Source organism: Lates calcarifer, unplaced genomic scaffold, assembly GCF_001640805.2.
Source record: "Lates calcarifer isolate ASB-BC8 unplaced genomic scaffold, TLL_Latcal_v3 _unitig_5469_quiver_3158, whole genome shotgun sequence".
NCBI lineage: Eukaryota > Metazoa > Chordata > Actinopteri > Centropomidae > Lates > Lates calcarifer.
In genome coordinates, this window is record NW_026117545.1 from 1 (window position 1) to 23689 (window position 23689).

A 23689-nucleotide genomic window follows, 5' to 3' on the forward strand; every position below is an offset into this window, starting at 1 on the left:
ACACCTTGTTTTCCTTTGACGTAGCGGTCAGGGGAGAGCGCGAACGCAGTCCCCACTACCAGAAATTATGCAGTCGAGACTCCACATTTGGGGAATTCGCAGGGGTCAGCGCAACCGGAGTGCAATGGCTGAGCCTCGCCTGGGTGAACCACCTTCTTGATCATGGTATCTCCCCTGCCAGGTAAGTATGAGTTGGAGTTGTCAGAGACGGTGGGGTCGGTTCCAGACACAGCACCCTGGCTGATGGTGGCCACACTGCACAATGCCAGAGTTCGGCGACATCAGCATTAGCTGACCCTCATCTGAGGCTTGTCCCCGAGGCGTTGCAAGCACTATACTGCAGTTTGACAAAGTTGCGCGGTGCACAAACTTTGCTGGTTTTATTGACTTTTCTCACCGGTCGGAGCTCGGCCCAGACAAACTGGAATGTGCCTGTTTTTTTTCAAAAAACAGTAATGCATAAGCCGTGTATGCTCCCGTCTCTAAAGGTCTGTTGGACACGTTATCCCCTTATATAGAGAGAACTGCTTACTTTACCTTCTTTTCCAGCTGCAAAAGAGAGACGGTACACCCTGATCAACCTCCGGGGAAGGGAAAAATCAAGAGTGCACCACTAAGCGTACGACTCAGTAACCGCATCAGGGCTTTGAGCAACTTGTACCCTATCGATAAAGGAATGTGAGAAAAGCAAGGGACTCCCCTGGAAAAACCCCCCACAAAACTCTATAGTTACATTGCACGTTTCCAGAGAATGTGCACCGTACCTGGAGGTAATGCAATACCGGGTCGATGCGTGGAGTGGAAGGAGCAAGCCCCCCGTTCCGGCTCCCTGATCCAAAAATCAATTTAATATATGGTCCCCGGGTAGGGGACGTATCAGATATTAAACTGATAAGAACAGATACTACACTTGATCTTAGCCAAAAGGCCGAGAAGCGATGAGTCCAAAGCGTTTCGTGTACCGTCCAAGCTCTTGGCACGATCCTCTCTTGTCACGGTGCCCTGTTTTCAAGCCAGCCTAACAATGGCTGCTGCTTAGCACCCCCACCCAGTCTCCCCACTTTGCACCCCTGGTTCTTAGCGGAGACAGCCCGTTTGACTTTTCACACACTCAAAAGGGCTCAGCCTTACGGCCAAACCTACCAAAAATAGCTTAAACTCGTTGGCGTTCCTCTCCACGGAAGTCTTTAGTAAAAGGCGAAAGACTTGTGCGTTATGAAGAAAACCAGAGTCAGTACGGCCTTCGCCTTGAGGGCAGCCGAGAACCCCAGTCGTCCCAGCCACCACCGTCACGGTAGGCCTCTCTTTGCGCCTGCCGCGTTCCAAATCCCAGATCGCACCCGTCAGCTACCCTGCCCCGTACTGTCACATGCGCTATCCAATGGGGTTTGCGGAGGGTTAGGCTTAGGCGGAAAGCCCCGCCTTTGGGGGGGCGGGGGCGGGGCTGGGGCATGTGTGCTTGTAACATACAGAAACGCCCACCAATCGTCACGGCCCGACAACAGCACCGACTCTGCAGTCGTAAAACTGGCATAGTTGGCAGCACGCTTTCACGCTTACGAGTAAAAGAAGCTACCCGGGACACCTTGTTTTCCTTTGACGTAGCGGTCAGGGGAGAGCGCGAACGCAGTCCCCCACTACCAGAAATTATGCAGTCGAGACTCCCACATTTGGGGAATTCGCAGGGGTCAGCGCAACCGGAGTGCAATGGCTGAGCCTCGCCCTGGGTGAACCACCTTCTTGATCATGGTATCTCCCCTGCCAGGTAAGTATGAGTTTGGAGTTGTCAGAGACGGTGGGGTCGGTTCCAGACACAGCACCCTGGCTGATGGTGGCCACACTGCACAATGCCAGAGTTCGGCGACATCAGCATTAGCTGACCCTCATCTGAGGCTTGTCCCCGAGGCGTTGCAAGCACTATACTGCAGTTTGACAAAGTTGCGCGGTGCACAAACTTTGCTGGTTTTATTGACTTTTCTCACCGGTCGGAGCTCGGCCCAGACAAACTGGAATGTGCCTGTTTTTTTTCAAAAAACAGTAATGCATAAGCCGTGTATGCTCCCGTCTCTAAAGGTCTGTTGGACACGTTATCCCCTTATATAGAGAGAACTGCTTACTTTACCTTCTTTTCCAGCTGCAAAAGAGAGACGGTACACCCTGATCAACCTCCGGGGAAGGGAAAAATCAAGAGTGCACCACTAAGCGTACGACTCAGTAACCGCATCAGGGCTTTGAGCAACTTGTACCCTATCGATAAAGGAATGTGAGAAAAGCAAGGGACTCCCCTGGAAAAAACACCCCCCACAAAACTCTATAGTTACATTGCACGTTTCCAGAGAATGTGCACCGTACCTGGAGGTAATGCAATACCGGGTCGATGCGTGGAGTGGAAGGAGCAAGCCCCCGTTCCGGCTCCCTGATCCAAAAATCAATTTAATATATGGTCCCCGGGTAGGGGACGTATCAGATATTAAACTGATAAGAACAGATACTACACTTGATCTTAGCCAAAAGGCCGAGAAGCGATGAGTCCAAAGCGTTTCGTGTTCCGTCCAAGCTCTTGGCACGATCCTCTCTTGTCACGGTGCCCTGTTTTCAAGCCAGCCTAACAATGGCTGCTGCTTAGCACCCCCACCCAGTCTCCCCACTTTGCACCCCTGGTTCTTAGCGGAGACAGCCGTTTGACTTTTCACACACTCAAAGGGCTCAGCCTTACGGCCAAACCTACCAAAAATAGCTTAAACTCGTTGGCGTTCCTCTCCACGGAAGTCTTTAGTAAAAGGCGAAAGACTTGTGCGTTATGAAGAGAAACCAGAGTCAGTACGGCCTTCGCCTTGAGGGCAGCCGAGAACCCCAGTCGTCCCAGCCACCACCGTCACGGTAGGCCTCTCTTTGCGCCTGCCGCGTTCCAAATCCCAGATCGCACCCGTCAGCTACCCTGCCCCGTACTGTCACATGCGCTATCCAATGGGGTTTGCGGAGGGTTAGGCTTAGGCGGAAAGCCCCGCCTTTGGGGGCGGGGGCGGGGCTGGGGCATGTGTGCTTGTAACATACAGAAACGCCCACCAATCGTCACGGCCCGACAACAGCACCGACTCTGCAGTCGTAAAACTGGCATAGTTGGCAGCACGCTTTCACGCTTACGAGTAAAAGAAGCTACCCGGGACACCTTGTTTTCCTTTGACGTAGCGGTCAGGGGAGAGCGCGAACGCAGTCCCCCACTACCAGAAATTATGCAGTCGAGACTCCCACATTTGGGGAATTCGCAGGGGTCAGCGCAACCGGAGTGCAATGGCTGAGCCTCGCCCTGGGTGAACCACCTTCTTGATCATGGTATCTCCCCTGCCAGGTAAGTATGAGTTGGAGTTGTCAGAGACGGTGGGGTCGGTTCCAGACACAGCACCCTGGCTGATGGTGGCCACACTGCACAATGCCAGAGTTCGGCGACATCAGCATTAGCTGACCCTCATCTGAGGCTTGTCGCCGAGGCGTTGCAAGCACTATACTGCAGTTTGACAAAGTTGCGCGGTGCACAAACTTTGCTGGTTTTATTGACTTTTCTCACCGGTCGGAGCTCGGCCCAGACAAACTGGAATGTGCCTGTTTTTTTTCAAAAAACAGTAATGCATAAGCCGTGTATGCTCCCGTCTCTAAAGGTCTGTTGGACACGTTATCCCCTTCTATAGAGGGAACTGCTTACTTTACCTTCTTTTCCAGCTGCAAAAGAGAGACGGTACACCCTGATCAACCTCCGGGGAAGGGAAAAATCAAGAGTGCACCACTAAGCGTACGACTCAGTAACCGCATCAGGGCTTTGAGCAACTTGTACCCTATCGATAAAGGAATGTGAGAAAAGCAAGGGACTCCCCTGGAAAAAACACCCCCCACAAAACTCTATAGTTACATTGCACGTTTCCAGAGAATGTGCACCGTACCTGGAGGTAATGCAATACCGGGTCGATGCGTGGAGTGGAAGGAGCAAGCCCCCGTTCCGGCTCCCTGATCCAAAAATCAATTTAATATATGGTCCCCGGGTAGGGGACGTATCAGATATTAAACTGATAAGAACAGATTTTTTTTTTTTTTTTTTTCTCTTTATTGATACTCATTTCCATTTTCCATAGAAACTTTTGCATAATTAAAAAAATACACCCTACATCAAAATACAACTTGTCAACAATTGTGGATAATCTGTAAAATCATAGTTAAGACAATGAAAACAGTACTTTAAGAGGTTTTACAGATTAAAAAAAAAAAACAACAAAGTTGTAAAGGAATATTTTAAAAGGGAGTGTATTTGTTAAAAGGTTCTCTTGTGCAGGAGCAGGGTGAGTCCCTACCCAGGGTTACTCACTCCGCTCCTCCAAACAGTAAGTCTCTCAGGATCCTGTCCTGGTGCTCATAGGAGATCCCCGCCCTCTCGCTCCTTCCCACCTTCCTCTCCCGGAGAGCCAGGCCGCCGCTGCTTTGACCTTTTCCCGTGTAGCTCCGGCTCCTTCGTCCAATGGGCACAGAGGCGATTCTTCTTTGTGGCTGTGTCCTAGGCCTGCCGCCTGCAGCTTCGGCCACTTGGACCGTCGCTGCGGCCATCCGGATCACAGCCACGGGGGGCATCTGCATGTGCTTCCTTACCAGCAAGTTTCTGGAGGTCCACATGGCGTCTTTGATGGCGGCCAGGGTGAGCCACTGCTTGGCAAAGTCGTCTTTTTTGATTGCTTCCTGGCTCACCCCATAGAGCACCAGCTGTGCTGTAAGGACCTCCCTTGCTGGCAAGTATGGGAATTGTAAGGAGCCGGCCATTGCCCACTGGTCTACGGCAGCGCTGCACTCCCAGAGCAGATGCCTCACCGACTCAGGCGCGCCACAACCAGGTCGGGGGCAGGTTGAGAGCGCCGACATGCCCCGGGAGTGCATGACGGACCTGACCGGGAGGATCTCGTGAGCCACCATCCATGACAGGTCCCGGAGTCTGTTTGGAAGAGCGGGGTGGTTGACGTTGCGCCAAACTGTTGAGGGCTGGCCTAATGGAAGCCCGCGCACTGGACTCACTGGTTCCTGCTCCTGCACAACAGAAATCAACACACGGTGATTGGCTAAAACTTGCAGCTCCTCCTGCTCCAGGTTAAAATGCTTTAAAAACTTCTGAATAAAAGCATAGGCTGGTGGCAGGTTAAAGGACACAGGTACTTTAAGATCAGTGGGTAAAATCTTCAATCTTCTGAGATAAGAACCCATCCAGAATCGTGTCATTGCTGTGGTCTTAGGGTTTCTGGATGGGTCTGTAGCATATTTCACGTATAGCGCGACGTATCGGCTTCCTAAAAACAAGTGTAGGTCAGGTACTCCTTTTCCCCCTTTTTCTTTTGGCCTCCTCATCACGTCTCTCCTCAGTCTTTCCCACTTGGAGCCCCACAAAAAGTAAAAGATGGCTCGGTCAAGATCTAAAAGCACTCTCCTAGGAGGGATAAAAACGGAACTGATCAGTAAAAGCAAGGGTAAAATCACTGCTTTGATGATTAAAACCTTCCCTTCAATGGTCAGTCCTCTAAGTCCCCAGTATCCTAGTCTTTGCCTTACTTTTCCTACCACGTCTGGCCAATTTGTTTTCCCTCCCCCCTCCTTGTCAAATTTGACCCCCAGTATTCTCTGGTCAGTCTGTGTCACAGTCAGGGGGAGTCCTGTCATTTCAGTCGCCGTCCATGGCCCATAAAGTTGGGCTTGGGTCTTGCCTCTGTTGAGTTTTGACCCAGAGGCCCGTCCAAACCAGTCAGTCAAGTCCAGCGTCCTGTTGACAGATAAAAGGTCGGTGCATAAAACGTTCACGTCGTCCATGTATAAAACGCATTTAGTCTGAAGTCCCCCGCTCCCTGGGATTCCGATCCCATTGATTCGTTGGTCCCTTCTCAAGATCTGCGCCAGAGGTTCTATACAGATGACATAGAGGAGGGCAGATAACGGACAGCCCTGACGAACACCGCAGTTAATATCCACTGCTTTTGTCAGGTGCCCGTTAATAACAAATCTGCTGGTGATGCTCCGGTACAGCAATCCCACCCAAGCTATAAACCTTTCTGGAAATCCCATTTTTTGCAGTACCCGAAAGAGGTACTGGTGCGAGACCCGATCGAAGGCTTTTTCAAAATCTAAATTTAGTACTATTAGCCTGATGTTTCTGTCTCTCGCGTAACAGATGGTGTCTCGGATCAGTACGAGGCTGTCGGTGATCTTCCTCCCCGGAATGGCGCAGGCTTGATCTGGGTGAATCACCTCTTCTAAAAATCCAGACATACGTGAGGCTAAAAGTTTGCTAAAAAGTTTGCAGTCAAAGTTTAAAAGAGTGATAGGTCTCCAGTTCTTCAAATCAGTCTTATCTTTGGCCTTGTGAAGGAGAGTCACTATCCCTATTCTAAAACTGTCAGGAAGTCGGTCTAGTCGTTCAAAACCCATAAAAACAGCAAGCAAATCAGGTGCTAAAATGTCCCAAAATGTCAAATAAAATTCCAGGGGAAGTCCATCTTGTCCTGGGGACTTCCCCTTCTTAAAACCTGTGATGCATTTATTTAACTCTAAAATCGTAAAATCTTGGGTTAAAAGCACGCTGTTTTCTACTGTCCCGGTAATGAGGTTTAAAACTTCTGTCATGGTGTCTTTTTCAATAGGTTTCCTTTGGTACAATTTTTCATAGTAGTTTTCAACAACTTGTTTAATTTCTTCTATTGTTTCTACTGTGCACCCATTTTCTTTTGTTAGTTTACAAACCGTTCCCCTTTTATTTATGATTTTCTTAAAAAAATACCTTGTGCACTTTTCCCCCTCTTCAATTTCTTGTTCCCTGCTTCTTAAAATGACACCTTTACTTTTGGTTTCTGCTAAAACCGACATCTCTGTTTTGACTTGTTTTATTTCCTCACTAAAATCCATTCCGCATTGTTGTAGTTTAAAATAGCGTTGTAGTCGTTTCTGCAGTCCCATCATGCGTCTATTTTCCCTACTCTTTTTTCTCTTCCCTGCCTGTCTAAAAAAAGTCTGGGTCTTTTCCTTCACCATTTCCCACCAGTGTGCGCATGTGTCGTAAAAGTCTTGAAGGGTCTGCCACTCTCTGTACTGCTCCCTGTATTGGTTGACTAAAACCTGGTCTTCTAAAAGGGAGCAGTTGAGTTTCCACAGACCACTTCCTGATGTCACACCCGAAGAGAGCAAAAGGGTGCAGGAAAGCATCAGGTGATCGGAAAAGAAAACAGGGGTCAATCTAGCATCGGTTGGTGGGCAGTCCCGTGTAAAAATATAGTCTATGCGAGAGGCTCTGGTGCCATCACCACTGAACCAGGTGAAGCCCTCCTCTCTAGGATGCATGGTTTTAAAACAGTCCTGAATTTTAAAATCCCTGCATATGCCCTGTAGTAAAAGTGATGCTTTATCAACTTTAAAATCTTGCCCTCCTCTTTTCCTGTCTTTCCTGCTTAAAATACAATTAAAATCACCCCCTACAACTAAAGGTTCCCTACCTAGCATGTGGAACTGCAGTTCTTCTAAAAGGTCATACCTGTCATTCCTGTCATTAAAGCCATAAATATTTAAGAGATTAAAATCCCTTCCCCTAAAAGTCAAGTGTGCTAAAAGTGCCCGACCGTTTCTCACCACAGTGCTGCCCTTCACCAGAACCTGAGGATTTTTGATTAAAATGGCCACTCCATCATTTTTGTTGTAATTTGATCCACTCCATATTGATGTATATGGCCACAACTCCTCCCACTGTCTGTAGTGTTTTAAAAACGGAATGCCACATTCCTGTATTAAAAACACATCTGACTTAAAGGAAACAAGATAGGATAAAATACTCTGGGCTCTAACTCGCGACTTCACACTTCTCACATTGACGGTTGAGAAGGTGAGAGTCATGAGTATGGTTAAAAACAACAGGTATGAAATTTTAAAAGGACTATACAAGGAATTTCAGAGATAAAATGGCAGTCAGATAATCTGCTGTGAATGGAGCTCTTCCTTCACTCTTACAGGTGAAGAGTAAGGGGGTTTAGCTCCAGTCCCCGGATGGACTCTGGGGGTTGGTCTAGGCTGCAACCTTGCATTTAGTTTTGAGTCTTTAGGAGTTGATTGCAGAGCTATTGTTAAAAATGAGACCTCATTTGGTGAATCGGAGGGGAAGACTCTGGGCTCCTCCACAGATGAACTGTCTGAGAGAGTCCCAACTCTTCCCCTCTTCTCTGAGAATACAGGAGACTCAGAGGACAATTCTGATGCCGGCCTCTTTGTTTGCTGGGCGTTGGGGGGGGAGGCATCCTCGCTATCAGTCTGCAATTGGCCTTCCTCATTATCTGAACTAGCTCCGCCCTCTACCTGCATTGCCCCATCCTCTCCAGAACTCTCTGTTGATGGGGCTGTTGCAGGCCCCTCCCTTTCTCCCGCCTCATCTGATTCCACTCCTCCAATCACAGGATTTGGCGGGAGATTTGAATTTTCCGGCCCAGCCTCTTCAATTAGCTCTCTAACTGCCTGGCCTGGTCCACCATTTTGCCCACTTGCTTTTGCTGCCTTTACTTTGTTGGCAAAAGATTTGGGGCAATCTCTGAAGAGGTGGTTTGATTCTCCACATAGATTGCATTTTCTGCCATTGGTGCACTCCTCAAAGGTGTGCCCAATTTCTCTGCATTTCCCACAGACAGTCTGCTGACAAGCTTCGGCCAGGTGCCCGTGCTCACCACACTTGCGGCAGAGCTTGGGCTGACCCTGGTAATGGATGTAGCCCCTGTTTTCTCCCAGAACTATCATGGATGGCAGATGTTTTAGGCCTTGGAAGCCCTGGGGGTCCTGCCATTGTTGAATGGGGACCCTCCAAGCGCAGTTCCAAATGCCATCCTCATCTCTCACTTTGGTAGCCTGGCCTTTAACAGTGCAATATCTTCCCAGCCACAAACAAATGTCCTCTGCATTCACTGTTTCATTGAACATTCTGACAATAACCGTTTTTAAGGCATTGTCAGTCAGTTTCTCCACACTGAAGGCAGAAAACTGGGGTTTAACATTTTCAAAACGTGTCCAAAACTCTCTTAGCAGAGCTGCTGAACGGAAACTCACATCAAAGCCTTTACCAAAAGGCAAGGTCAGTATACAGTTCAGATCATTTGGTGTGAAACCCAAGGCTTTTTGGACTAGCTTCCTGGAGAAGTCCAGTCTGGACATCCCCAGGAGTTTACCCTCTCTCTCCACGAAATTTAAACGAACGCTGTGGTGCCTCCGCATGCCGGCATGGGTGGCCGACATGATGGAGGCACCACAAGCTAAAAAAGTGCTTAAAACAATAAAACCAGTAAAAGATCAATCCGATAAGTAAGAATAATGAAAAACAATAAATAACACAAGAGACAAAGAGTACTTACCTGATCGGCCTGGTCAAGATGTTACAACCTGCAGAGAACAGGTAAAATAGCTCTCTCAGCCAATGAATTCCTATTTGTTAAAGATTTTCAATTACTGGAAAATTGAAATGCTTTAAACAAGGAACATTTAGAAATATCCTCCCAAGCACTGATAAAACCGATGCCACGACAGACAAGGATTTTAACCACCAACAGGAGGCGATCGCAGTCTTAGCCAAAAGGCCGAGAAGCGATGAGTCCAAAGCGTTTCGTGTTCCGTCCAAGCTCTTGGCACGATCCTCTCTTGTCACGGTGCCCTGTTTTCAAGCCAGCCTAACAATGGCTGCTGCTTAGCACCCCCACCCAGTCTCCCCACTTTGCACCCCTGGTTCTTAGCGGAGACAGCCGTTTGACTTTTCACACACTCAAAGGGCTCAGCCTTACGGCCAAACCTACCAAAAATAGCTTAAACTCGTTGGCGTTCCTCTCCACGGAAGTCTTTAGTAAAAGGCGAAAGACTTGTGCGTTATGAAGAGAAACCAGAGTCAGTACGGCCTTCGCCTTGAGGGCAGCCGAGAACCCCAGTCGTCCCAGCCACCACCGTCACGGTAGGCCTCTCTTTGCGCCTGCCGCGTTCCAAATCCCAGATCGCACCCGTCAGCTACCCTGCCCCGTACTGTCACATGCGCTATCCAATGGGGTTTGCGGAGGGTTAGGCTTAGGCGGAAAGCCCCGCCTTTGGGGGGCGGGGGCGGGGGCTGGGGCATGTGTGCTTGTAACATACAGAAACGCCCACCAATCGTCACGGCCCGACAACAGCACCGACTCTGCAGTCGTAAAACTGGCATAGTTGGCAGCACGCTTTCACGCTTACGAGTAAAAGAAGCTACCCGGGACACCTTGTTTTCCTTTGACGTAGCGGTCAGGGGAGAGCGCGAACGCAGTCCCCCACTACCAGAAATTATGCAGTCGAGACTCCCACATTTGGGGAATTCGCAGGGGTCAGCGCAACCGGAGTGCAATGGCTGAGCCTCGCCCTGGGTGAACCACCTTCTTGATCATGGTATCTCCCCTGCCAGGTAAGTATGAGTTGGAGTTGTCAGAGACGGTGGGGTCGGTTCCAGACACAGCACCCTGGCTGATGGTGGCCACACTGCACAATGCCAGAGTTCGGCGACATCAGCATTAGCTGACCCTCATCTGAGGCTTGTCCCGAGGCGTTGCAAGCACTATACTGCAGTTTGACAAAGTTGCGCGGTGCACAAACTTTGCTGGTTTTATTGACTTTTCTCACCGGTCGGAGCTCGGCCCAGACAAACTGGAATGTGCCTGTTTTTTTTCAAAAAACAGTAATGCATAAGCCGTGTATGCTCCCGTCTCTAAAGGTCTGTTGGACACGTTATCCCCTTATATAGAGAGAACTGCTTACTTTACCTTCTTTTCCAGCTGCAAAAGAGAGACGGTACACCCTGATCAACCTCCGGGGAAGGGAAAAATCAAGAGTGCACCACTAAGCGTACGACTCAGTAACCGCATCAGGGCTTTGAGCAACTTGTACCCTATCGATAAAGGAATGTGAGAAAAGCAAGGGACTCCCCTGGAAAAAACACCCCCCACAAAACTCTATAGTTACATTGCACGTTTCCAGAGAATGTGCACCGTACCTGGAGGTAATGCAATACCGGGTCGATGCGTGGAGTGGAAGGAGCAAGCCCCCGTTCCGGCTCCCTGATCCAAAAATCAATTTAATATATGGTCCCCGGGTAGGGGACGTATCAGATATTAAACTGATAAGAACAGATACTACACTTGATCTTAGCCAAAAGGCCGAGAAGCGATGAGTCCAAAGCGTTTCGTGTTCCGTCCAAGCTCTTGGCACGATCCTCTCTTGTCACGGTGCCCTGTTTTCAAGCCAGCCTAACAATGGCTGCTGCTTAGCACCCCCACCCAGTCTCCCCACTTTGCACCCCTGGTTCTTAGCGGAGACAGCCGTTTGACTTTTCACACACTCAAAGGGCTCAGCCTTACGGCCAAACCTACCAAAAATAGCTTAAACTCGTTGGCGTTCCTCTCCACGGAAGTCTTTAGTAAAAGGCGAAAGACTTGTGCGTTATGAAGAGAAACCAGAGTCAGTACGGCCTTCGCCTTGAGGGCAGCCGAGAACCCCAATCGTCCCAGCCACCACCGTCACGGTAGGCCTCTCTTTGCGCCTGCCGCGTTCCAAATCCCAGATCGCACCCGTCAGCTACCCTGCCCCGTACTGTCACATGCGCTATCCAATGGGGTTTGCGGAGGGTTAGGCTTAGGCGGAAAGCCCCGCCTTTGGGGGGCGGGGGCGGGGGCTGGGGCATGTGTGCTTGTAACATACAGAAACGCCCACCAATCGTCACGGCCCGACAACAGCACCGACTCTGCAGTCGTAAAACTGGCATAGTTGGCAGCACGCTTTCACGCTTACGAGTAAAAGAAGCTACCCGGGACACCTTGTTTTCCTTTGACGTAGCGGTCAGGGGAGAGCGCGAACGCAGTCCCCCACTACCAGAAATTATGCAGTCGAGACTCCCACATTTGGGGAATTCGCAGGGGTCAGCGCAACCGGAGTGCAATGGCTGAGCCTCGCCCTGGGTGAACCACCTTCTTGATCATGGTATCTCCCCTGCCAGGTAAGTATGAGTTGGAGTTGTCAGAGACGGTGGGGTCGGTTCCAGACACAGCACCCTGGCTGATGGTGGCCACACTGCACAATGCCAGAGTTCGGCGACATCAGCATTAGCTGACCCTCATCTGAGGCTTGTCCCCGAGGCGTTGCAAGCACTATACTGCAGTTTGACAAAGTTGCGCGGTGCACAAACTTTGCTGGTTTTATTGACTTTTCTCACCGGTCGGAGCTCGGCCCAGACAAACTGGAATGTGCCTGTTTTTTTTCAAAAAACAGTAATGCATAAGCCGTGTATGCTCCCGTCTCTAAAGGTCTGTTGGACACGTTATCCCCTTCTATAGAGGGAACTGCTTACTTTACCTTCTTTTCCAGCTGCAAAAGAGAGACGGTACACCCTGATCAACCTCCGGGGAAGGGAAAAATCAAGAGTGCACCACTAAGCGTACGACTCAGTAACCGCATCAGGGCTTTGAGCAACTTGTACCCTATCGATAAAGGAATGTGAGAAAAGCAAGGGACTCCCCTGGAAAAAACACCCCCCACAAAACTCTATAGTTACATTGCACGTTTCCAGAGAATGTGCACCGTACCTGGAGGTAATGCAATACCGGGTCGATGCGTGGAGTGGAAGGAGCAAGCCCCCGTTCCGGCTCCCTGATCCAAAAATCAATTTAATATATGGTCCCCGGGTAGGGACGTATCAGATATTAAACTGATAAGAACAGATTTTTTTTTTTTTTTTTTCCTCTTTATTGATACTCATTTCCATTTTCCATCGAAACTTTTGCATAATTAAAAAAAATACACCCTACATCAAAATACAACTTGTCAACAATTGTGGATAATCTGTAAAATCATAGTTAAGACAATGAAAACAGTACTTTTAAGAGGTTTTACAGATTAAAAAAAAAACAACAAAGTTGTAAAGGAATATTTTAAAAGGGAGTGTATTTGTTAAAAGGTTCTCTTGTGCAGGAGCAGGGTGAGTCCCTACCCAGGGTTACTCACTCCGCTCCTCCAAACAGTAAGTCTCTCAGGATCCTGTCCTGGTGCTCATAGGAGATCCCCGCCCTCTCGCTCCTTCCCACCTTCCTCTCCCGGAGAGCCAGGCCACCGCTGCTTTGACCTTTTCCCGTGTAGCTCCGGCTCCTTCGTCCGAATGGGCACAGAGGCGATTTCTTCTTTGTGGCTGTGTCCTAGGCCTGCCGCCTGCAGCTTCGGCCACTTGGACCGTCGCTGCGGCCATCCGGATCACAGCCACGGGGGGCATCTGCATGTGCTTCCTTACCAGCAAGTTTCTGGAGGTCCACATGGCGTCTTTGATGGCGGCCAGGGTGAGCCACTGCTTGGCAAAGTCGTCTTTTTTGATTGCTTCCTGGCTCACCCATAGAGCACCAGCTGTGCTGTAAGGACCTCCCTTGCTGGCAAGTACGGGAATTGTAGCCACTTCAAAAGCAGTTTTCCACTCTGGGTCCAGATCCTTTGAGAGGTCTGTAAGAATGGTCTCCAAACCCGCTGTGTAATGATCCTCAAGAATCATCAGAGTATTGTAACCCCAATTTTTTGCATTTCCCATTATGAGATCTACTGTGTTGGTAGTAGGAGATGCAGGTTTGATCATGGTGGACAGAGTCTCAACCATGCGGGAGATCATTTGGGGCTCAGGTTTCCCCAGTTTTGGGGTCACATTTTGCAGGTGATGCACCATCTTAATGATCGAATGCAACTGACGAACCAACTTTTCGAATTTCGGATCAGTTGGCTGTCGCTGCTGGCGTTGTCTCCAGCCAAATCCCTGGCCTCGAAGTCCGGAAGCAGTGAACCTAGGGGCTGGTCTAGGATTTTGTTGTTTAGTCACTGTTGCATTGGATCAAGATTGGGGACCGAGGTAGTGATCGACACTGTATGAGGGAGGCACAGGCTGGTTAGGTAAGGGGAAGGGAGCCCGTCCCCCGAAGGATCCGGAGGTGCTCGGTCCATCCCCCAGCATGGTCTCTCCCCCTGGTCCCAGGTGCGCTGACGGCGACCCTCTCTGCGTCTGCCGTAGCGCACCTCGGTCCAGCCCTCCTGCTGCCAGCTCATATTGAGCTGGTTTTGAATATGTTTCTGTGTCTTGTGTTCTTCTGTGTTTTATTTAAGCTTTGTTATCTATTAATAATGAATTGTTTTTTATTCTATTTATTAAGGTGCTATTTATTCACAAATGAAAATGAAAATGAACTAAAATGAACTGTCTTTTTATTATTAAACTCAAAAAAAAGACCAAAACCAATCAAAAATAAACCCACAAGTGTGTGCCTGTGTGCAACGTTTCGACCCAGATGGGTCTTCTTCAGCCCAGGCACACAAAAAACTCCAAAAAAAAAAACTCCAAAAAAACCTTCCTGTTTGCAGTCTGTCTCAGAGGTGTTGTCTCTTCAGTAGTCAGCGCAAGAGTGACTGTGTGTGTCCCTTGTGTGTATTTATAACCTCCCCTTAAGTTTAGTTTTCCTTAAGTTTCACTTTCTTAGGTTTCAGTTTGTCCCAATGAACTGTTTAGAATAGCCCCTCCCACCTAAATTATTAACCCTTTCTATGCCACTTTTGACTTATTTTTAACTTTTTTTTTAACTATTACAATACCCCTAAATTAAATGTCTCATTTAAAATTTCTTGTACTTACTTTTTTCAAATTGTTTTAGATTGCCAGTTAATTATTTATTATTTAATTAATTAATTAAGCCACTAACCAATTAATTAATCAATTTATTTATTTACTTACTTATTTATTATCCATTTAGGGTTATGTCAAGTCAGGGTTTTTTTTGTTTAGGGTTAGGGCAGAGGGTGGAGGTGGTTAGGGTTAGGGGTGATTAGGGTTAGGGCCAGGGGTGGGAGTGGTTAGGTTAGGGGAAGGGCAGGGCGAGGGTCAGGTTAGGGTTAGGGCAAGGTCGAGGTCAGGTTAGGGTTAGGGCAGGGGCGAGGGCCAGGTTAGGGTTAGGGCCTCAGTACAAGTCGAATGGTTAGATTTTAGGGATCAGGTCAGGTATAGGGTCAGAGTAGGGTTAGGGTTAGGTTAAAGGTCAGGGTCTGTGTAAAAATATTAAAATCAAAATAGGTTCCAGGGTCTGTCCCAAGTGCTGGTTTAAAAAAAAAAAAAAAAAAAAAAAAAAAAGGAGGGGGGGGGGGTCTGGAGGAAGGGAAGACTCCAAATCACAATGAAGACTGCCAAGTCCTGGAATAACTAGTGGAATATTTCCAGGCATGATCCCCCCTAAAATAAGTGAGGTGGGATATCCAACTGCTGGGGGAGTAAATTCATAAGTAGAAAGGGTAAGCATCCAATAAAGAGCTGTAATCTAAGTATCATGCAATAAAAATCATGCAATAAAAAAATGTAATATAAGTGCTGTACATAAGAAAGGCTGTACACAGGTAAGTGCTATATACAGATAAGTGCTATACATAGAAATTTTACTAAACATGCATCTTCACACTATAAAATATATTAAGATATATACAACATGCTATATATACACCTACACATGTGTATATGTTTTCCAGTTATCCAAGGGGATCCCTGCCATTGGACAATTTTCTGGCTGCTAGTGGGGGACTAATCGGCCCTGCAGTGAACCCCGAAGAAAAAATTCATAATTGGTGGATTGTATAAGATGTGAAGAATCGGGAAAGAAGGGAGGGTGAGTGGGAAAGGAAAAACACTCAAAAAACCGAACATGCATTGAACGCAACACATAATTTAGTAGTTTCCGTAAAAAGGAAACTGGGGGCAATATCCAAACTTCATGCATAATATTAGTATTGAACAGCATGCTTAATCATTATTCACGACTATTAGTTATTGTTATTATTTATATTGATTTGTTATTAAATTAGTTAGATATTTATTTTGTTAATATAAATATAAGTTGTATGCTCTGGTATGTTTAAAAATAAATATATATCATAACACAAACACGTAAAATCATGCCTTCACATTTATCCACCAGATATAAGTGCTATTCATTACGGGGTATCATGGCAAGGCGGGCACCCCCCCACTAGCAGAAGTATTATCCATTAGTCTTAATAGGCCAATTACACTTCGTTCCAAGATCAAAGGTGGTCATAAAGCAGGAGACAGAAACTGAAGAGGAAGAGCCCACAATACACAGGTAAGATTTTAATTGTATTTTTCATTTAAGCCCAGTGGATCGATCGTTTGTATTTTTTGTATCCATTGTCTTTCTGTTCGACGTCTCTGTTGTTTGGACCAGGTACGGTTGCTATCCAGGATCCTGTATTTAAAATATTCAAGGCCGAACTGGATGAAATGCCTATGCAGGATGCATGTGCCCTTACCTCCTCGTATGCGGTATAGATGTTGTGAGGTTCTAATTTTGGCTGTTTTTTCTGTTTCCCCAATATAAAATTTATTACAATGTGTACATTCAATCATATAAATTAAATTGGTGGTTTGTGGAGTACATCTAAATGTTATTGTAGCTCCCTGCCCTGAATGGCTATTTACTATATACGGTGAGTATTTGAGTAACCATTTATCTGCGTTACTGTTTTGGGAATGATCGAATCGTGTGTGAACCAATATGTCTAATAGATTTTTATTTCTTTTGTAGGCCGTAATTATGGCCGGAAATTATTTAAGGGGTCGATTAATTCCTGTGCCCAGTGGAAATTGGCCTTTAATCCTGCAATTAGACCTGAAAGGTCCTGGGAATATGTTACCACCATCGGGACAAGTATGAGACTGCTCTTTTCCCCTTTGTGATCTCCATAATTCTTAAAGGAGTTTCTGACCTCTGATCTAATCGACCTAAGGAAATGGCTGGAATAACCTCTGGGTCTAAGGGCTGCAAACAGAGTCGAGGTAGCTTCATCTATATCCCGCTGGTAAGTACATATCCTATGAAATCTTATTAATTGTGATTTAATAATCCCTTTAAATGTATGTCTGGGGTGGTAGCTGCTCTTGTGTAAGAGGGTGTGGCGGTCGGTCTCTTTGAAGTGGACCTTAGTGGCCAGCTGTTTCGAGTGGACGGTGTGATTATGAAAGAAGACTCGCGTGTCCAGAAATTCGATGTCCTGTGTTTGTAAGTTTTGTTTTAACTTTATTTTCGGGTGGTGGGAATTCAGAACTCCAAAAAATTCATGGAATGAGTTCAAAGATCCACTCCAAAGACCGAAAATATCATCTAGGTAACGAAAGTATAATAGTGGGAGTGTTTTGGCATTTTTGGAAGCCGTTTCCTCCCAGTCGGCTAAATAGATGTCGGCATAGGAGGGGAATATTTTCTACCCATAGCGCATCCACAGACTTGCAGGTAATGTTTATTATGGACCTGGAAGTCATTCCTTGTAATGTAATCTCCAAAAGTTGGAGAATAACATTATCAGGGCGGGTTAGGTCCGGCATTTTACGTAGCGCTTTTGCCACTGCCTGTACTCCCAATTGCGTATCAATATTGAGTCTATATCAATCCGTGAACAGGAATGTATCTTTTGTTACTGTTATGTTTTGTAATTTTTTTTACAAATTCATAAGTATCTTTAATGTAACTCGGGGTGGGTTTGTGCTAATGGGTTTATATAATAATCAATAAATTCCGCTATACGATAGGATTCCGAGCCACAGTCACTTACAATGGCCTCCCTGCAGGCACCTTGCACTGGACCGTCCAGGTGTCTGGGGTTTATGGATTTTGGGGAGGAGGTAAAATAATCTGGGACGTGGGTTATCTGGACCGAGAAGGTAGGTCAATCTGTTTAGCTTTAATATATTTATCTTCATATAATTTTGTAATTATTTTCCTGATCATCTGTTGTGTCTCATCCTGCAGGGGTTGTTCCAGGGGGACATAGTAGGTGGTGTTATTCAGCTGTCTTTCTGCCTCCAAGAGGTAATTGAACCTGTCCTGTAATACAATTTGTCCACCCTTGTCTGCAGTTTTATGATGATATCCTGTCTTTTACTAAGTGCAGAGAGGGCCTGTCTTTGAATCCCTGTAATGTTCGATTTAGGCCTGTAGGGGGCTCTAAAATGGGAGAGACATTCCTCATCCTTTCGGATTAGGTCTTGGATGGGCTCCGCCAGAGACTCAAAGGCAGGTTCCCAGTTGGAATTATTTGTGAATGGAATGTGTGGGAATTCTGTGTTATAATGAAAATGATCCAAGATTTTTAATCTTCTGTGGTAGGTGTGTAGATCATCTGCGCAGTTGGTCAGGATCTGGTGGTCTGGGTGTTGGAATAAATGTGAGTCCCCTCTCTAAATCTCCCTTTCTAGATGATTAGTTTAAAGGAAGAGCAGAGGTTAGTGATGTTTGAGTTTTGGGGAGTTGCTGTAGTGCACTGCTCCCCACACACATGTTTAATTGATCCACCCAGTGTTCAGCTATTTTCTCGGCCGTCTCCTTAGTCCAGTGTACTGGATCTCTTGGCTCAGTCCTGAAGTGGAGTGGACTAATCTCTGACAGGTAAGTGCATTTCTTTTCTATATAGCTATTCAGGTGTGTTATTAGGTCCTTTTGCTGTTTCTCCAGTCGGTTGCTGATGTTAATAATTGGTATATAGATCAGGGCATTGGGAAATGTTTCCTTTGCTATTTTCAATAGTGCATTAAGTTGTTTTATAATTGTAAGTGGCTGTTGCCGTCTTAGGCCAGTTATTCAACCCACTGACAAAACTGCTGTTTCCACTGTTTTGGTAGGGGGAAGTTTTTTCAAAATCTCCCCTATGTGATGGAATTGTGCTCCAGGGAAGCTGTCCATCTGGATTTCTTCACTGGCAAGTTGTGGTACTCGAGCTAGATTTGAATCTCCTATTATTATAATAGGTTTTCTAGGTGTGAGGTGCCAATTCCTAATTTTATGCTCCGTTCTCTGGTGGACCGTGGGTTCACAGTCGGAGGCCACCGCAGCCCCAGAGTGCAGACGAGGTGAGGTGCTCTTACAACAGGATTCAGATTGTGCAAGTTTTCGTGCATTTTTGCTTTCTGAAAAATTTGCCATCATCAATCCTGGTTATTTAGGTTTAGTTTTTGAGTTTGTTCACCATGTCTGCAGGAGGCTGCAGCTGCTCTGGCTGCTTAGACTGTGGTTCTGGAGCTGGAGGGGAGAGGAGGAGACAGTGATTTGAGAAGGTAAAGGACTGGAGGAAACAGCATCTGAACCTGCTACTGCTACATTGCTATAGTGTGCGATGGGGAGTTTAGTGACTGTGACCCTACCCTGTTTTTGGATGCTAATTTTCTCTTTCTCCTCTATTTTAGGGATTGTGGCTGGGACAGCGTTAGGGGGTCCTCAAAGGTCTGCAGGGGGGCCCCCTGTGTTTCATGCCACAGCCCTCCAGAAGAGTGGATGACGCTGTCGGTACAGGAGGTATCTGCAAAGGAGAAGCGATATTCATTCTTGCAGTGTGTGGATGAGCCGGTGTGGGTTCCACCGGTGCATCCCAGTAGATAGGAGAGTAGAGTGGAGATGAATTAAGTTATGTTTTTAGTCAAGTCTTGTTATTGTGTGAATTTTAGGACACATCATCAGTAGTGGACCCCAGGATCATTGGGGTGTTTCAGGACACATCATCAGTAGTGGACCCCAGGATCATCGGGTGTTTCGGCCATTATCACTAGACACCCTCACCCGAGGGAGGCCCAGCCGAGATTGATCAAGTCTCGGGGTGTGTCCCATCTCCAACTGGTTGTCAGTTAGGTAAGAATAAAAGTATTGCTGGTCGTCAAAGTCTTAAAGTCACCACAGTTCGGGTTTAAGCAGTCAAATACCAGAGTCGTGTCAAAATAAAGTCCCAAGCGGGCTTAAAACTGCAACTCACCAGTTAGGGTTAGTGATGGTTAGTCAAGTCAAGTCAAAAGTCAAGTCAAATTTTATTTATATAGCGCCAATTCACAACAGAAGTTATCTCGAGACGCTGTACATATAGAGCAGGTCTAGACCGTACTCTTTATCTTATAAGATTACAGAGAAAAACCCAACAGATCCCACCATGAGCAAGCACTAGGCGACTGTGGCAAGGAAAAACTTCCTTTTAAGAGGCAGAAAACCTCGAGCAGAACCGGACTCAAGGTGGGCGGCCATCTGCCTCGACGGTTGGGTTTAGACAGAAAGAGAGGGGAGTGGGGGAATGGGGTAGGAGAAAGACAACATTGCAGATACACAGACTAAGTCAGTGTAAAATATAGTAGTAATAATAGTAATAATAATAATAATAGTAATAATTATTATTACAGCTAAAGGAATAATAATGACAAACGATGGTACATTAATAGCACTAACACTATCAATAACTAGCTAAATGTTTTAATTATTGTTGCATCATGGGTTGAGCTGGATCATGGGAGCAGCAGGAGACTCTCCAGCTCTGGAGGCAGAACCCTGCAGTGAGAGACAGTAGCAGAGAGAGAGAGAGAGAAGCACAGCCTGGGCAGTAATGTGCTTGAGGGAAGAACACACAGTTAAAGTGATGCAGTGATATTAAGACAGTTAATAATAATCTCGTCGGCAGGACATCAATGGACAACATTTACTAACTATTAATCTTAACTGATGCATTGAGACTGACCCAACCCGCCAAGGGAAAATGGTATCCTGAAATAGGAACCAGAATAATGTGCTAGTTAAAGTTAAGGCATAAAGATGAGTTTTTAGTTTGGATTTAAAGGCCTCAACTGAGTCAGCCTGTCTAATATCACTAGGAGGTTGTTCCAGAGGAAGTGGGCCCGATAGGAGAAGGCCCTGCAGCCTGCTGACTTCTTTTTGACTCTAGGGACAGACAGCAGCCCTGCACTCTGAGAACGCAGAGCACGCGAGGGAATATAAGGGTTAAGAAGATCAGACAGGTATGAGGGGGCTAGCCCATTTAGAATTTTATAAGTCATTAAGAGAACTTTAAAGTCTGATCTAACATGAATAGGGAGCCAGTGAAGGGAGGCTAGAACTGGGGTAATATGGTCAAACCTTCTCGATTTGGTCAGCATTCTAGCTGCAGCATTCTGAACCATTTGCAGACTTTTAGTGCTAGTACGCGGTAGTCCTGAAAGCAAAACATTACAATAATCCAGTCTAGAAAAAGGCATGGACTAGAATTTCAGCGTCTGCCATAGAGAGAAAAGACCGAATCCTAGGTATATTGCATAGGTGAAAAAAGGCGGTCTTTGTAATGTCTTTAATATGCTGATCAAAGGAAAGAGTACGATCAAGTGTGACACCCAGATTTTTGGCTGCTGTACTTTGAGAGATAACACAGCTGTCAAGGGATATAGTTACATGATCGAACTGGTGTCTATATCGTGCTGGGCCAATAACCAGCATTTCCGTTTTGTCTGAATTAAGAAGCAGGAAGTTTTGAGACATCCCAGCTTTTAACAGATGACAAGCAGATCTCTAATTCCCTAATTGAGAGGCATTATCAGCCTTTATAGGCACATATAGCTGGGTATCATCAGCAAACAGTGAAAATTCCATGGACTCCGAATAATTTGGCCAAGAGGAGAAATATATAGAGAGAAAAGCAGGGGGCCAAGAACAGAACCCTGGGGTACTCCATATTTCACATCAGAAAAGGACGATACAGTGTTATTACAAGAGACACACTGAGTTCTGTCAGATAAGTAAGATTTTAACCAGCTGAGGGCCACGCCAGAGATTCCAAATCTATTTTCCAATCGGTCCATGAGTATACGGTGATCTACAGTATCAAAGGCTGCACTAAGATCAAGTAATATGAGCATAGAGGTGGAATCTGAATCTAGAGAGAGTAGCAGATCATTTACTACTTTAGCAAGTGCTGTTTCAGTAGAGTGAAAGGCCCTAAAAGCAGACTGATACAGTTCAAATAGATTATTATCAGCTAAATGAGCTGAAAGCTGCTGATTACACCACTTTTTCTAGTATTTTAGAGAAGAATGGGAGATTTGAGACAGGCCGATAGTTACCTAAAGACCCAGGATCAAGGTGTGGTTTCTTAAGTAAAGGTTTAACCAGCTGTTTTAAAGCTAGAAGGAACAGTGCCAGTCGTCAACGATAGATTCACAATATTCAGCACTGCAGGGCCCAAGACTGGCCAGAGATCTTTGGAAAGTTTACCCGGTAAAGGGTCAAAAAGGCAAGTGGTGGGTTTAGAAGCTAGTACTATCTTAGATAATGAATCAAGACATATAATGTCAAAATTCATCAGAGCAGAAACTCTCTGAGACTCAGTATGGTTAATAGTTAATAATGGTTAGTATTAGGGTTAGGCACAAACCCTGAAAGGTTAGGATTAGGAAAAACTACAGAGAAAGGCATCCAGAAGTCGATCCAAGGACGGTTAGGGTTAGGCACAAACCCTGTAAGGTTAGAGTTAGGAAAAGATACAGGGACAGGCCTCCAGAAGATGATCCAAACCCGGTTAGGGTTAGGCACAAACCCTGAGAGGTTAGGGTTAGGGAAAGATACAGGGACAGGTCTCCAGAAGACGATCCAAACCCAGTGAGGGTTAGGCACCAACCTTGAGAGCTTAGGGTTAGGGTTAGGGTTGGGGTTAGGGGTTAGGGGGTTAGGGTTAGGTTTGTAGGAATATCTCTTTAACACTCCCCGTTTGGTCCGCCAACTCAACGGTTTGGTATGGAATGTCAAAGGCAAGGCACGGGCTGGCGCATATCGCCCAACGGTGTGCACCCCAGTAGATAGGAGAGGTAGAGTGGAGATGAATTAAGTTATGTTTTTAGTCAAGTCTTGTTATTGTGTGAATTTTAGGACACATCATCAGTAGTGGACCCCAGGATCATTGGGTGTTTCGGCCATTATCACTAGAAACCCTTACCCGAGGGATGCCCCGCTGAGGTTGATCAAATCTCAGGTGTGTCCCATCGCCAATTGGTTGTAAGTCAGATATAATTAATTTTGATTTTAAGTTTAGTAGTCAGAGGTCAAAGGTCACCACTTTTAGGGTTAGATAGTTTTGAGTTTTAGGTTTACTTTTAAATGAAGATTTCACGGTGAACTGGTATACACAAACATCCAGGTCAGATACCCATGGTTAGGTTAGGGTTGGGAAAGGTTCAAATTCCAAGATAAGGTCAGTGATGGTTAGGGTTAGGCCCGATGTTCCACATGGTTAGGGTTAGGGAAAGACACAGGGGAAGGCCTCAAGCTCCATGAACAAGATAGTTAGTTAGTTAGTTATCATGTTTATTTGAGATGCTAAATAAGCTTGAAACTATTGTGTCTATTGATGTTAATTTTGTATTTTAAATTCCTATTTTGAAGTCACTTTCTGTGCTACATACATACACCGCATGACCCAGAAAGTGAAAGGTCATGGTTTTTTGTTTTTTTACAGGCCAGACATGTGGTGAGAGAGTCTGGGTATTGGTGTGCAGATGCATTTGGGGGACAGCCATGATTGGAGTCCACTGTTTTAATGAAGAAATGTGTGGAGTCACTTACCGTAGTACAGCTTTGACAGATGGTTGTAAAGATAAAAATTCTGTGATTAAGATGAGGGTTTTTTTTATTGTATTAGGAAGAGGTTAAAGTTCATTTGGATTTTAAGTTGGTAGAATGTACCTATATCAATGAAATGATCTTTATTTTCCTATTTTGGGGTTTTGTGTGATTTCTCCCATGATGCCTTTCACCTCCAAACCAGGAAGTGTTCTAAA

The 23689-nt window shown here is 46.2% G+C and overlaps 12 non-coding genes and 2 pseudogenes across 12 annotated transcripts; all 14 read right to left on the reverse strand.

Moving 5' to 3' along the window:
• Nucleotides 1-29: 29 nt before the first annotated feature.
• On the reverse strand, nt 30-189 carry LOC127140936 (U1 spliceosomal RNA). The gene has a single exon (XR_007811438.1). It is a non-coding gene; the product is annotated as a U1 spliceosomal RNA (small nuclear RNA).
• Nucleotides 190-748: 559 nt separating this feature from the next.
• On the reverse strand, nt 749-940 carry LOC127140926 (U2 spliceosomal RNA). The gene has a single exon (XR_007811430.1). It is a non-coding gene; the product is annotated as a U2 spliceosomal RNA (small nuclear RNA).
• A 183-nt stretch (nt 941-1123) lies between these two features.
• Nucleotides 1124-1234, reverse strand: LOC127140932 (U5 spliceosomal RNA). The gene has a single exon (XR_007811434.1). It is a non-coding gene; the product is annotated as a U5 spliceosomal RNA (small nuclear RNA).
• Nucleotides 1235-1609: 375 nt separating this feature from the next.
• LOC127140923 (U1 spliceosomal RNA) lies at nt 1610-1773 on the reverse strand. The gene has a single exon (XR_007811427.1). It is a non-coding gene; the product is annotated as a U1 spliceosomal RNA (small nuclear RNA).
• Nucleotides 1774-2336: 563 nt separating this feature from the next.
• Nucleotides 2337-2527, reverse strand: LOC127140924 (U2 spliceosomal RNA). The gene has a single exon (XR_007811428.1). It is a non-coding gene; the product is annotated as a U2 spliceosomal RNA (small nuclear RNA).
• A 181-nt stretch (nt 2528-2708) lies between these two features.
• On the reverse strand, nt 2709-2820 carry LOC127140929 (U5 spliceosomal RNA). The gene has a single exon (XR_007811431.1). It is a non-coding gene; the product is annotated as a U5 spliceosomal RNA (small nuclear RNA).
• A 373-nt stretch (nt 2821-3193) lies between these two features.
• LOC127140933 (U1 spliceosomal RNA) lies at nt 3194-3357 on the reverse strand. The gene has a single exon (XR_007811435.1). It is a non-coding gene; the product is annotated as a U1 spliceosomal RNA (small nuclear RNA).
• A 562-nt stretch (nt 3358-3919) lies between these two features.
• Nucleotides 3920-4131, reverse strand: LOC127140927 (uncharacterized; annotated as a pseudogene).
• Nucleotides 4132-9810: 5679 nt separating this feature from the next.
• LOC127140930 (U5 spliceosomal RNA) lies at nt 9811-9922 on the reverse strand. The gene has a single exon (XR_007811432.1). It is a non-coding gene; the product is annotated as a U5 spliceosomal RNA (small nuclear RNA).
• Nucleotides 9923-10297: 375 nt separating this feature from the next.
• Nucleotides 10298-10461, reverse strand: LOC127140934 (U1 spliceosomal RNA). The gene has a single exon (XR_007811436.1). It is a non-coding gene; the product is annotated as a U1 spliceosomal RNA (small nuclear RNA).
• A 561-nt stretch (nt 10462-11022) lies between these two features.
• On the reverse strand, nt 11023-11213 carry LOC127140925 (U2 spliceosomal RNA). The gene has a single exon (XR_007811429.1). It is a non-coding gene; the product is annotated as a U2 spliceosomal RNA (small nuclear RNA).
• Nucleotides 11214-11394: 181 nt separating this feature from the next.
• Nucleotides 11395-11506, reverse strand: LOC127140931 (U5 spliceosomal RNA). Its single transcript, XR_007811433.1, has one exon. It is a non-coding gene; the product is annotated as a U5 spliceosomal RNA (small nuclear RNA).
• A 375-nt stretch (nt 11507-11881) lies between these two features.
• LOC127140935 (U1 spliceosomal RNA) lies at nt 11882-12045 on the reverse strand. Its single transcript, XR_007811437.1, has one exon. It is a non-coding gene; the product is annotated as a U1 spliceosomal RNA (small nuclear RNA).
• A 562-nt stretch (nt 12046-12607) lies between these two features.
• Nucleotides 12608-12818, reverse strand: LOC127140928 (uncharacterized; annotated as a pseudogene).
• Between the last annotated feature and the right edge of the window lie 10871 nt (nt 12819-23689).